Source organism: Salmo salar, chromosome 01, assembly GCF_965601325.2.
Source record: "Salmo salar chromosome 01, fSalSal1, whole genome shotgun sequence".
Taxonomy (NCBI): Eukaryota; Metazoa; Chordata; class Actinopteri; order Salmoniformes; family Salmonidae; genus Salmo; species Salmo salar.
Window position 1 is genome coordinate 67,796,689 of NC_138291.1, and position 14,113 is coordinate 67,810,801.

Consider the following 14,113-nt stretch of genomic DNA (forward strand, 5'->3'; position numbering starts at 1 on the left):
CAGGACTTCTACTTCAATAACAAATGTTGGTTTGGTCCCAAATAATCCATAGTTATATCCAAACAGCGGCGTTTTGTTTGTGCGTTCAAGACACTATCCGAAAGGGTAAAGAAGGGTGACGAGCACGGCGCATTTCGTGACAAAACATTTCTAAATATTCCATTACCGTACTTCGAAGCATGTCAACCGCTGTTTAAAATCAATTTTTATGCAATTTTTCTCATAAAAAAGCGATAATATTCCGACCGTGAATCTGCGTTTAGGTAAAAAGACGTAAGAAAATAAAGCACGGGGTCGACTCGTGCACGCACCTAAGCCCATTGTCCTCTGATCGGCCACTTGCCAAAAGCGATAATGTGTTTCAGCCTGGGGCTGCCTCGATATCATTCAGCTTTTTCCTGGGCTCTGACAGCCTATGGGAGCCGTAGGAAGTGTCACGTTACAGCAAAGATCCTCAGTCTTCAATAAACAGAGACAAGAAGAACAAGATCTTGTCAGAGAGGGCACTTCCTGTAAGGAATCTTCTCAGGTTTTTGCCTGCCATATGAGTTCTGTTATACTCACAGACACCATTCAAACAGTTTTAGAAACTTTAGGGTGTTTTCTATCCAAAGCCAATAATTATATGCATATTCTAGTTACTGGGCAGGAGTAGTAACCAGATTAAATCGGTACGTTTTTTATCCGGCCGTGTCAATACTGCCCCCTACCCCCAACAGGTTAAAGCTCCTGATTCCATCACAAGATACAGCTGTGTCACCCCACAAATACCCAGACCAGGCCTTCCAGCGGATCCTCACTAACCTCACAACATTACAGAGAAGAATCTCCTCCCTCCATCACTCTGATCACTGGTGATCTTTTTGCTAACCTTTTCCCTAACCCTAACCTTAACCTTAACCTTTTAACCTAACTCCTAAACGTAACCCTAACCTTAACCCTAACCCCTAGCCTAGTTAATGTTAGCCAGCTAGCTAACGTTAGCTTCCTAGCTAGAATTCCTAACATATCATACGTTTAGCAAATTCTTAACATATTGTACATTTTGCAAATTCGTAACATATTGTATGTTTTTGCAAATTCGTAACATATAATACGAATTGTAATCCGTAACACATCAGACCGAAATGGGCGATGGACATCCACAAATTAATACATACCATACAAAACATATCATACGAAATGGAGAAGCTTGGATTTATGTAGAGAATGATACAAAATGCTCTGAGACCAGGTTGCTACCCTAGTATGTGCACCTTCTGGCAACACATTTCCTCTCTCTATGCTTCCCTTCGCTCATCTGCTTTTTCAATAGTGCTATTTCCTAGCCTCGCCACAAGTGTTCTTATGGTCTCTACATGGTGGTCTGAGAAAAATGTTTACATTCAAATCAATTAATTCTGCATTTCTATGCAAATCATGGGTTTCTGGCTACTCCTAGACGTGTCGACTCTGTATTGTAATTAGAAAGAGAGGACAAAGATTTTTTATGATTTATTTTTAAATGCATGTATTTGGATTCCCTCCTTCAGACTTTCTTCTCTGTTGTTGTTTGATTCGGGGGCATTACTCAGCATTGGCTCTGACTCACCCATGTAAAGCAGTAATGCTTGGTCTGGCATCTTGGTGCAGCAAATGCCACTCCAGTTACTATTAAAAATAACCTTTTCCATCTGCATTGCGTTTCTGTGGGTGATGGAGTTTTAAAATAATGTGTCTCAAGGCACTAAGTTATCAGAACAAGCTTTCTGCAATGCTTATTTATGTTTCGTGTGTGTGTGTGTGTGTGTGTGTGTGTGTGTGTGTGTGTGTGTGTGTGTGTGTGTGTGTGTGTGTGTGTGTGTGTGTGTGTGTGTGTGTGTGTGTGTGTGTGCACATGCTAGGGTAGCAACCTGGTCTCAGAACGGTTCATATTATTCTGTACGTAAATCCGGGATACAACCTTTAGTATGATATGTTATGTTTTGTATGGTATGTATTCATTTGTGGATGTCCATCACCCATTTCGTATTATATGTTACGAATTCCAATGCGTATTACATGTTAAGAATTTGCAAAATGTACAATGTTACGAATTTCCTAAACATATGATACGCTACATATTCTAGATAAGAGGCTAATGTTAGCAGGCTGACTAATGTTAGCTAGGCTAGGGGATAGAGTTAGTGGTTAGGGTTAAGGTTAGGGTTAAATTTAGGAGTTAGGTCAAAGGGTTAAGTTTAAGGTTAGGGTTAAGGAAAAGGTTAGCTAAAAGTGTTAAGGTTAGGGTTAGGGGAAGGGTTAGCTAACATGCTAATTAGTTGCAAAGTAGCTTAAAAGTGGTAAATAGTTGGTTCGATCCCAGGCTGTGTCACAGCCGGCTGTGACCAGGAGCTCCATAGGGCGGTGCACAATTTTCCCAACTCCGTCACGCTCTAGCGACTCTTTGTGGCGGGACAAGCGCCTGCAGGCTGACTACAGTCATCAGTTGAACAGTGTTTCCTCTGACACATTGGTGTGGCTGGCTTCCAGGTAAAGCGATCAGTGTGTTAAGAAGCATCGCGTCTTGGTGGGTCATGTTTCGGAGTATGCATGACTCAGCCTTTGTCTCTCCCGAGCCCGTTGGGGAGTTGCAGCCATGAGACAAGATCGTAACTACCAATTGGATATCACAAAATTGGGGAGAAAAAGGGGTACAATTTATATATATATATATATATATATATATATATATATATATATATATATATATATATATATATAGTACCAGTCAAAGGTTTTAGAACACCTACTCATTTAAGGGTTTTTCTTTATTTTGACTATTTTCTACATTGTAGAATAATAGTGAAGACATCTAAACTATGAAATAACACATATGGAATCATGAAGTAACCAAAAAAGTGTCCAAATATATTTTATAATTTGAGATTCTTCAAAGTAGCCACCTTGATGACAGCTTTGCACACTCTTGGTAATTTTCTCAACCAGCTTCACCTGGAATGCTTTTCCAACAGTCTTGAAGGAGTTCCCCTATATGCTGAGCACTTGTTGGCTGTGCTCATATGCTGAGGACTTGTGGTCTAACTCATCCCAAACCATCTCAATTGGGTTGAGGTCAGGTGATTGTGGAGGTCAGGTCATCTGATGCAGCACTCCATCACTCTCCTTCTTGGTCAAATAGCCCTTACACAGCCTGGATGTGTGTTGGGTCATTGTCCTATTGAAAAACAAATGATAGTCCCAATAAGCACACATCAGATGGGATGGTGCATCGCTGCAGAATGTTGTGGTAGCCATTCTGGTTAAGTGTGCCTTGAATTCTAAATAAATCACAGGCAGTGTCACCAGCAAAGCACCCCCACACCATCACACCTCCTCCTCCATGCTTCACGGTGGGAACCACACATGCGGAGATCATCCATTCACCTACTCTGCGTCTCACAAAGACATGGCGGTTGTCCATTGCTCGTGTTTCTTGGCCCAAGCAAATGTCTTATTATTATTGTTGACCTTTAGTTGTGGTTTCTTTGCAGCAATTCGACCATGAATGCCTGATTCATGCAATCTCTTCTGAACAGTTGATGTTGAGATGAGTTCAGGAAACTTGAACTCTGTGAAGCATTTATTTGGGCTGCAAATTCTGAGGTAACTCTGGGTCTTCCTTTCCTGTGGCGGTCCTCATGAGAGCCAGTTTCATCATAGCGCTTGATGGTTTTTGCAGCTGCACTTGAAGGAACTTTCAAAGTTCTTGAAATGTTCCGTATTGACTGACTTTCATATCTTAAAGTAATGATGGACTGTCATTTCTCTTTGCTTGTTTGAGCTGTTCTTGCCATAATATAGACTTGGTCCTTCACCAAATAGGGCTATCTTCAGTTTACCACCTCTACCTAATCACAATACAACTGACTGGCTCAAATGAATTAAGAAGGAAAGAAATTCCACAAATTAACTTTTAACTGTCAATTGAAATGCATTCCAGGTGACTACCTCATGAAGCTGGTTGAGAGAATGCCAAGAGTGTGCAAATGGGTGCCTACTTTGAAGAATCTCAAATATAAAATATATTTTGATTTCTTTAAACACGTTTTTGGTTACTACAAATGTGCATTTCATAGTTTTGATGTCTTCACTATTAGTTTACAATGTAGAAAATAGTAAAAATAAAGAAAAACCCTTGAATAAGCAGGTGTGTCCAAACTCTTGACTGATACTGTATATAAAAAAAAGTAGTAGGTAGTTGAAAAGTTGCTAATTAGGCTAAAATGCTAAAGTTGTACATGATGATATTCGGATTTGCAAACTTTGGGTTGCTAGACATTTTAATTTTTTTACCTTTATTTAACTAGGCAGGTCAGTTAAGAACAAAATCTTATTTTCATTTGCATTATACCCCAACTTATCCACCTCAACCAACAACCCTACTTTAATTGTTGCCCTAAATAACCACCTATCTCATGTAGCATACCAAACGTAGCATATCATACTAATTTCAGTGTCAAGAATTTACGTTTACTATGTTACGTCTAGTGTATGAGACCAGGCTGAGGGTAGAGAACCTATGAGAAGACCCAGAAAGAAGAACCCTGAATCAGGCGTATGTGCATGCCCTCAGATGTGCATACACACACCCACACATTCACACTGAAAAGTAAAAAATGCATCACATTTTCTTCAATCGTCAACAAAGAAAGACAACAAAGCAACAACAAAGCTATTTACAGGGCATGCTTTAACAGACTGAGGCCAGGATTCAATCAAATGAACGGTAACCCGCGGTAATCGATAAACACATATAGCTTATGTCATTGCTTTTGTTTAGGCGGTGTCGGAGGTGTAACTGTGTTGGAGCCATCAAATCGTTGAGCGGCTGCTCTTGTGCCCATTGTCATAAAACCACACCCACCTAAAATCCCACCAAGTTAGAAGTTCAGAACGAGAAATTGTAGGCTATGTAGAAATAATGACACTCATTCCATTGTTCAAACTTGTAAAGCAGCTGCATTGAGATTTCTACTAATGCGAATCGATGCATCAAATAGCAATGTCAGTAATAGGTATAACGCCAGGAGCCGCTTGTGTATTTGACAGCTCCAACGCAGTTACACCTCACACAAGCCTAAACAAAAGCAATGATAAGCTACTCTGCGTTTTGTCGTTTACCGTAGGTTACCAATGATCTGATTTAATCCTGGCCTGAGTAAACAAACTGACTCATATCTCTCATTATATTCCCCAGGTGTGCACTATCTATGTGATGGTGTCGTGAAATAATTATCTTGAAAGGAGATTACAGGTTGGGCCACTTTAATGGGCAAATTGAATTAAGTTCTCCCATCTCTTATTTCTTTATTACCTGAACAACAAGCTGAACACCAAACACACACATTCTGTAACAGACACAAACAAAGGTTGCGTCTCAAATGGCTTGACTCTTGTGTTATATTAGTTTAGCCCACAGACAGTTTCTTTGGGAAGCTGTTTTTGTTCTATGAGAGAGAGACAGTTTCCTGAGGACATTGGGAATACCATGGCATGGCATTTGGATGTCACCTCGTCGTTCTGAGTCACGTCCACAGCCCAGGGCTGGTCCTGTTCCTATGACAGCCACGTTATGCTGTCACGGCCGATAGGGAGTCAGAAGAAATGTTATGGGTTTAGGGAGAGAAACAATGTGCCTGACAATATTTGAATGAGAGACAATATAATATTCTCAATTATAACTGAAGGCCTGACTTCCACTCAGACATGGCCTGCTGGGCCTGCTTCAGGCCTTCCCTACTCTCTGGGGTCTTCTCTGTACTCCCTGCTTCCCAAGGCGTAGGTGCCTCCTCATTCATATTCGGTCTTATCTATCCACTGGGACACAGAAAATGAGAAATACATATAATGAAAATAACATTTAACAGTAGTAGGCTACATTAAAAAAAACATAATATTGAAGGTCGTAATGAGTAAACTATTGATGTAAATTATTTGTAAATGCTTTGTGACTAACTGCATTATCCTGTACTAAAGCTCCTGTAAATCACTCTAGATTAGAGTGTCTGCTAAATGACTAAAATGTAAATATAATTACCAATAAGATAGAATCTGTCAATGTCTGGATGGGTTGTCACACTGGTAGAATACAGTATAGGAATGACATCAAAAATGAACAAATCTATCTAGACCTAATCTGGGATAACTTTTACTTCTCCTAACGAGGAGCGCCAGGTCTCCCCCGAGGTGGGGTAGTGTGAAGTCGGATGCTGTACGAGTCTGTTCTCCCTCGCTCCTCCACTCGTATTCTCTTTAGCTACCTACGCTCTGTAGTTTAATCACAGGTTAGGTATTCACTGTGGCTGCTGTAGGTTTGTTTCCATCTTTCGCCCACTCCATGACTCTCATAGGGGTGAGGAGGCAGGTACCGCTCCAGCCTGAAAATTCAACAAGATGAACTGCCTATGTGTAATGCATTCATATGAATGTATTTGTATAACCCTTTATAACCCCAAAGTACATTATAAGACTTCATAATGGATATCCATATAAACTACGATTTTACAGTGAACTATTCAATTATGAACGCTCCAGGCAAGTTGTATCATCATGACATATGAACAAGCTCCCATAGAGATAATGGAACAGAAATAACTTTATTTGAAGTTCACTTTAATTTCTTTCCTAGTTTAGACCGTTTTGTGAGGTGGTGCTAGGAAGGGGGGAGGAGGAGTCACTACCCATCATCGTTTGGTTCTGTCAGAGCTGCCTGCGTACTGTAGCACTGCTAGAGATACGGGCTCCCCTATTTTTCATTTATCCTCCATTCTCTTTCTTATTTTTCCACCTCTTTTCTCATAACTATGCAATTACCAAGGCCTTTAACTCTCAACCCGTTTCTATTGTGAAATCCCAGGGTTAGAGAATGTAGCTGCGCTGTCATCGTTTCAGCAGGAGAGCGGTGGGTGGAACATATATTAAACGATAAATCCTCAAACTAATTATCCTACCTACGTTCTCTTTTCCTTCTCACTGTGGGTGTAGTATTACAATATAAAGTTTGGTCCTTTGAGATATACGGCAGTTAAACATTAAAAGTAAAACAAAATCGGGTAGTGTTACAGTGCATTTGGAAAGTATTCAGACCCCTTGACTTTTTCCACATTTTGTTACGTTACAGCCTTATTCTAAAATGTATTAAATAGTTTTTTTCCCTCATCAATCTACAGTCGTGGCCAAAAGTTTTGAGAATGACACAAATATTAATTTCCACAAAGTTTGCTGCTTCAGTGTCTTTAGATATTTTTGTCAGACGTTACTATGGAATACTGAAGTATAATTACAAGCATTTCATAAGTGTCAAAGGCTTTTATTGACATTTACATGAAGTTGATGCAAAGAGTCAATATTTCCAGTGTTGACCCTTCTTTTTCAAGACCTCTGCAATCTGCCCTGGTCTTCTGGGCCACAACCTAACTGATGGAAGCCCATTCTTGCATAATCAATGCTTGGAATTTGTCAGAATTTGTGGGTTTTTGTTTGTCCACCAGCCTCTTGAGGATTAACCACAAGTTATCAATGGGATTAAGCTCTGGGGAGTTTCCTGGCCATGGATCCAAAATATCGATGTTTTGTTCCCCGAGCCACTTAGTTATCACTTTTGCCTTATGGCAAGTTGCTCCATCATGCTGGAAAAGGCATTGTTCGTCACCAAACTGTTCCTGGATGGTTGGGAGAAGTTGCTCTCGGAGGATGTGTTGGTACCATTCTTTATTCATGGCTGTGTTCTTGGGCAAAATTGTGAGTGAGCCCACTCCCTTGGCTGAGAAGCAACCCCACACATGAATGGTCTCAGGATGCTTTACTGTTGGCATGACACAGGACTGATGGTAGCGCTCACCTTGTCTTCTCCGGACAAGCTTTTTTCCAGATGCCCCAAACAATGGGAAAGGGGAGTCATCAGAGAAAATGACTTTACCCCAGTCCTCAGCAGTCCAATCCCTGTACCTTTTGCAAAATATCAGTCTGTCCCTGATGTTTTTCCTGGAAAGAAGTGGCTTCTTTGCTGCCCTTCTTGACACCAGGCCATCCTCCATAAGTCTTCGCCTCATTGTGCGTGCAGATGCACTCACACCTGCCTGCTGCCATTCCTGAGCAAGCTCTGTACTGGAGGTGCACCGATCCCACAGCTGAATCAACTTTAGGAGACGGTCCTGGCGCTTGCTGGACTTTCTTGGGTGCCCTGAAGCCTTCTTCGCAAAATTTAACCGCTCTCCTTGAAGTTCTTGATGATCCGATAAACGGTTGATTTAGGTGCAATCTTACTGGCAGCATTATCCTTGCCTGTGAAGCCCTTTTTGTGCAAAGCAATGATGATGGCACGTGTTTCCTTGAAGGTAACCATGGATGACAGAGGAAGAACAATGATTCCAAGCACCACCCTCCTTTTGAAGCTTCCAGTCTGTTATTCGAACTCAATCAGCATGACAGAGTGATCTCCAGCCTTGTCCTCGTCAACACTCACACCTGTGTTAACGAGAGAATCACTGACATGATCTCAGCTGGTCCTTTTGTGGCAGGGCTGAAATGCAGTGGACATGTTTTTGGGGGATTCAGTTCATTTGCATGGCAAAGAGGGACTTTGCAATTAATTGCAATTCATCTGATCACTCTTCATAACATTCTGGAGTATATGCAAATTGCCGTCATACAAACTGAGGCAGTAGACTTTGTGAAAATGTATATTGTGTAATTCTCAAAACTTTTGGCCCCGACTGTACACACAACACCCAATAATGACAAAGGAAAAATCTATTTTGTTAATTTTACAAACATTTTCAAATTGTAAATTAAAAAACTGAAATATCACAAGTATTCAGACCCTTTACCCAGTTCTTTGTTGAAGCACCTTTGGAAGCGGTTACAACCTTCTTGAGTGTGAAGCTACAAGCTTGGCACATCTGTATTTGGGGAGTTTCTCTGTCAGGCTGGATGGTGACAGCTATTTTCAGGTCTCTCCAGAGATGTTCAATCGGAATCAAGTCCGGACTCTGGCTGGGCAACTCAAGGACATTGAGACTTCTCCCAAAGCCGGTCCTGCGTTGTCTTGGCTGTGTGCTTAGGGTTGTTGTCCTGTTGGAAGCTGAACCTTCACCCCCCAGTCTGAGATCTTTAGCGCTCTGTTGCAGGTTTTCATCAAGGATCTCTCTGTACTTTGCTCCGTTCACCTTTCCCTTGATCCTGACTAGTCTCCAAGTCCATGCCGCTGAAGAACATCCCCACAGCATGATGCTGCCACCACCATGTTTCACCGTAGGGATGGTGCTAGGTTTATTCCAGAAGTGATGCTTGGCATTCAGGCCAAAGACTTAAATCTTGGTTTTTATCAGACCAGAGAATCTTGTTTCTCATGATCTGAGAGTCCTTAGGTGCCTTTTGGCAAACTCCAAGCGGGATGTTATGTGCCTTTTACAGAGGAGTGGCTTCCATATGGCCACTTTACCTTAAAGGCCTGATTGGTGGAGTGCTGCAGAGATGGTTGTCCTTCTGGAAGGTTCTCCCATCTCCACAGAGGAACTCTGGAGCTCTTTCAGAGTGACCATCGGGTTCTTGGTAACCTCCCTGATCAAGGCCCTTCTCCCCCGATTGCCAGCTCTAGGAAGAGACTTGGTGGTTCCAAACTTCTTCCATTTAAGAATGATGTAGGCCACCATGTTCTTGGGGACCTTCAATGCTGCAGAATTATTTTGGTACCCTTCCCCAGCTCTGTGCCTCAACACAATCCTGTCTTGGAGCTCTACGGACAATTCCTTTGAACCCATGGCTTGGTTTTTGCTCTGTCATGCACTGTCAACTGTGGGACCGTATATAGGCTTGTTAGTAAGCATTTCACTGTAAGGTCTACACCTGTTGTATTCAACGCATGTGACATATTCAATTTGATTTGATTTGATTAGACAGGTGTGTGCCTTTCCAAATCATGTCCAATCAATTGTATTTACCACATGTGGACTCCAGTCAAGTTGTAGAAACATCTCAAGGATGACCAATGGAAACAGGATGCACCTGAGCTCAATTTCGAGTCGCATAGCAAAGGGTCTGAATACTTTTGTAAATAAAGTATTTATGTTTTTTGTTTTTTATTATTAGAAAAAAAATTCTAAAAACCTGTTTTAGCTTTGTCATTATGGGGTATTATGTGTACATCGATGAGGATAACATTTATTTAATCCAGTTTAGAATAAGGCTGTAAAATGTGGAAAAAGTCAAGGGTTCTGAATACTTTTCCGAATGCACTGTATAGCCTAACCAGTTTTTAGTGGTATTTTCACATCAAATATGCCATATAATATCACATCCTGGACATTGAATGTGACTGTTTCTTTATGATGTCCATACTGCTAGATGGCTAACAATTTGACCCCATCAAGGTTCTGTGATTATCAAACAGATTGTGAGGGTCAGTCTTGTTATAGCAACGAAATTCACACAGATTTCAGCTGTCAAACCCTGCTTTTTCCACTTCATCAGAAGCAGGACTAGTAGTTTTCACTACTTATTTTCCAGTAACATGTTTTGAACTACAATGAAACTGATCTCCTTAGCTTATTTTATATGAGTGCAATGGCCAATTATGAAAACTTTAAAAGAGACTTGATTGTCATGTCACGGTAGCAAATACGAACAGCTATACTGTTTGATACCACCAAAAGCATTATGCATACAAAATAACCTGAGTGAGGCATTCTCCCTTTTTTGAAATGCACAGCATTTATTTTAATAAAGTTACAAACGTATTTAGCAAAATTGAACACTGCTTTGACGGCTTTTAACAAAATACATATACTTTTTCATCTATCTACTGTAGGGCGTCACAGATTCAAAGGAAATGAAAGCAATACACTTACCCTGGTTGCCAACATCACCAAAATAAACTTTACAAGTGAAAATGTAATCTACAGAATGCTCAGGTGACTGCTCTATAGATGAAGTAGTCATACTGAGGATGTTAGTAATGTAAAAATAGAATGTGTTAAAACACATTTTAAAGGTACGGATATGACTGCTGTACTATCACATAAAAAAAATGAAATACCCTGTTTTATACATGATATGATAATACAATATAATAATATTCAAAAACAGTTTGATAACTCCACATTACACGCCTACCAGGCTCTACCATCATACACGACTATGACGCTGAGTCACTGTATTCACTTTGCAGCTACAGTATTTCACACAAGTCATCATACCAAAGAAAATAATTATCACACACTTTATATTCCCATATATAGTAGTTATTCATCCAGATGTTCCAATTGGTGATACAGAGACATGTTATCTGTGATTTGATCTTTAGTTTGAAAGGCACTCAATTGTGTAGGGGAGAGTGGGGTAAGTTGAGCCATTTTTTACATTCAGCTTCACTCTGTCAAGGGAAATATAGTATTCGTTCTAACAAAGATATACCAAACACTAGGAACACATTCCTAATATTGAGATGCACCCCCCCTTTTGCCCTCAGAACAGCCTCAATTCGTCAGGGCATGGACTCTACAAGGTGTCGAAAGCGTTCCACTGGAATGCTGGCCCATGTTGACTCCAATGCTTTCCACAGTTGTGTCAAGTTAGCTGGATGTCCTTTGGGGGGGTGGACCATTCTTGATACACATGGGAAACTGTTGAGTGTGAAAAACCCAGCAGCGTTGCAGTTCTTTACACAAACCGGTGCGCCTGACACCTACCCTGTTCAAAGGCACTGAAATATTTTGTCTTGCCCATTCACCCTGATTGACACACTTACACAATCCATGTCTTAATTGTCTCAAGGTTTAGCAATCCTGTCTCATCCCCTTCATCTACACTGACAGAAGTGGATTTAACAAGTGACATCAATAAGGGATCGTAGCTTTCACCTGGATTCACCTGGTCAGTCTATGTCATGGAAAGAGCAGGTGTTCTTAATGTGTTGTATACTCAGTGTATTTCAGGATGTTGTGTATCCCTGAAAATAATCAAAATGATTGTAAACATTACAGTTTTGAAAACATCGCTTGTCCAAAACATTTTGGTCTCTTGGCAGCGGGACAGTGTAAGTTAAGCCACCTACAAATTTCTGTACTGAATGAAATATGATCACTACCTTTTTATAACCATGTCTATCTTTATTTCCCAATCCTAATTCAACACAATCACAATCACTTTTTGTCTTTGAAACATTTTAAGCATCTTTTAACACAGACTTTCCACCTAACAAACACATTGTACTTTTTAAAAACATTTTTAACAGATGCCAGGCCCTGTTGTTACGTCATATCCCAGTGATAATGCCTTTAATTAAGCCTGGGAAGAAAACACTTCAATTTGCTCAACTGGACATTGGCTCAACCTTTGGCCCAACTTACCCCATGGCCATTGGCTCAACTTATCCCAATGCAAATATGTTGACAATAATATTATTAGCCCACACAGCTAGGATGCACTTTCATGCTAGGTTTAGGACATATTGATGCTTATCGAGACCCCAACTGATGTATAAAACAATTTTAAAAGTATCTACTTTGGTTTATATACCATGAAACCTCTTAACACAATTAATTATTTTGACTTGGTGAAAATGCTTTTTTTTTGTTGCTTACCACTTTTTCCATGTGGTTTCTTCCTTCACAGACGCCATGAAATAATGACCTCTTCCTAAATAGTTGGTGAAATTATACATTTTGTGTATGGTTTCCTAGAATCACATTTGCAGTTTCACTTAAAAAAAAACTCCACGATAAAATCTCACTTTCACTTGTGGAATTGCAAGTTCACATAAAAAACAATCTCGTGATTATCTAATTAACAGTTTCACATGGAAGAAAAGTCCAACTTTGAAAATGTCACTCTATGGGGTACAAATAATCTTGTTCTCCTCACATGTGAAAAGCTTGTGTTAACATGTTGCAGTAACAATGTTTCCACAAGTGGAATTAGGGTGACCACATCTAAAAAGCCCAAAACAGGAGAAAGTGTGACAAGGGAATGATTTTACGGGACATTTGCAGAACAGTGAACCAAATCCATTTTTGGGGGCAGGTTAATGGATCACGTTTAAATGGTGACATAGTTCTGCTATACAGTATGAAGGTCACTGCCTGTTAAAGGGGCAATCCTTAGTTGCTACATAATTTTTTTTTACTTATAAATGAATATGTACTCATAGATTCGTAAAGACTACAATGTACAAATGCCTCATGAGCTCAGTTCAACTGTCGTACCCCATCAGAACCCAAAATATAAGCTTGTTTTACTCCAATTTTTGTAAACAAAGTAAATGTAAACAACCATTGTGAAGCCTAAAAACATGGTTAAATCTATAATTCTGATATCATGAATTGTCCTTGCATCCATAGGGTAGGCTATGGATTTGAGAGTAGTTGCATTTCTACAGCCTCCTCCCACAGATTTTCACTGAAACTGTGTCGGGGAGTAATAGTGTAACTGAGTAATACTGTTATTATATGGTGCAATCCTCTATTGATTGAGTTACTTTTGTGCCATTAATATCAAGGAAAACTTCTGAAGTTGAGAACAAAATTATTACTATTGCAAAAAAAAAAACGTTTCATATTTTTTATACTGAATGTTATAAGATCTTCATCCAAAACCTAATATTAGATATAGGGAATATGAGTGAACAAATAACACAACAATTACATACTTATTTCATAAACAAAATTATGCAACACCCAATGTCCCTGTGTGAAAAAGTAATTACCCCCTTACACTCAATAACTGGTTGTGCCACCTTAAGCTGTAATGACTCAAACCAAACGCTTCCTGTAGTTGTTGATCAGTCTCTCACGTCGATATGGGGGAATTTTGACCCACTCTTCCATGCAGAACTGATTTATCTCAGAGATGGGTCCCATTATGTCTGGCAAGAACCAAACACTACATTTCATGGTAAGAATCTTATACCAGCGGTCAAGCATGGTGGTGGTAGTGTGATGGTTTGGGGATGCTTTTCTGACTCAGGACCTGCACGACTTGCCTAAATAGAAGGAACCATGAATTCTGCTCTGTATCAAAGAATTCTACAGGAGAATGTCAGTCCATCCGTCTGTGAGCTGAAGCGCAGCTGGGTCATGCAGCACGACAATGCACA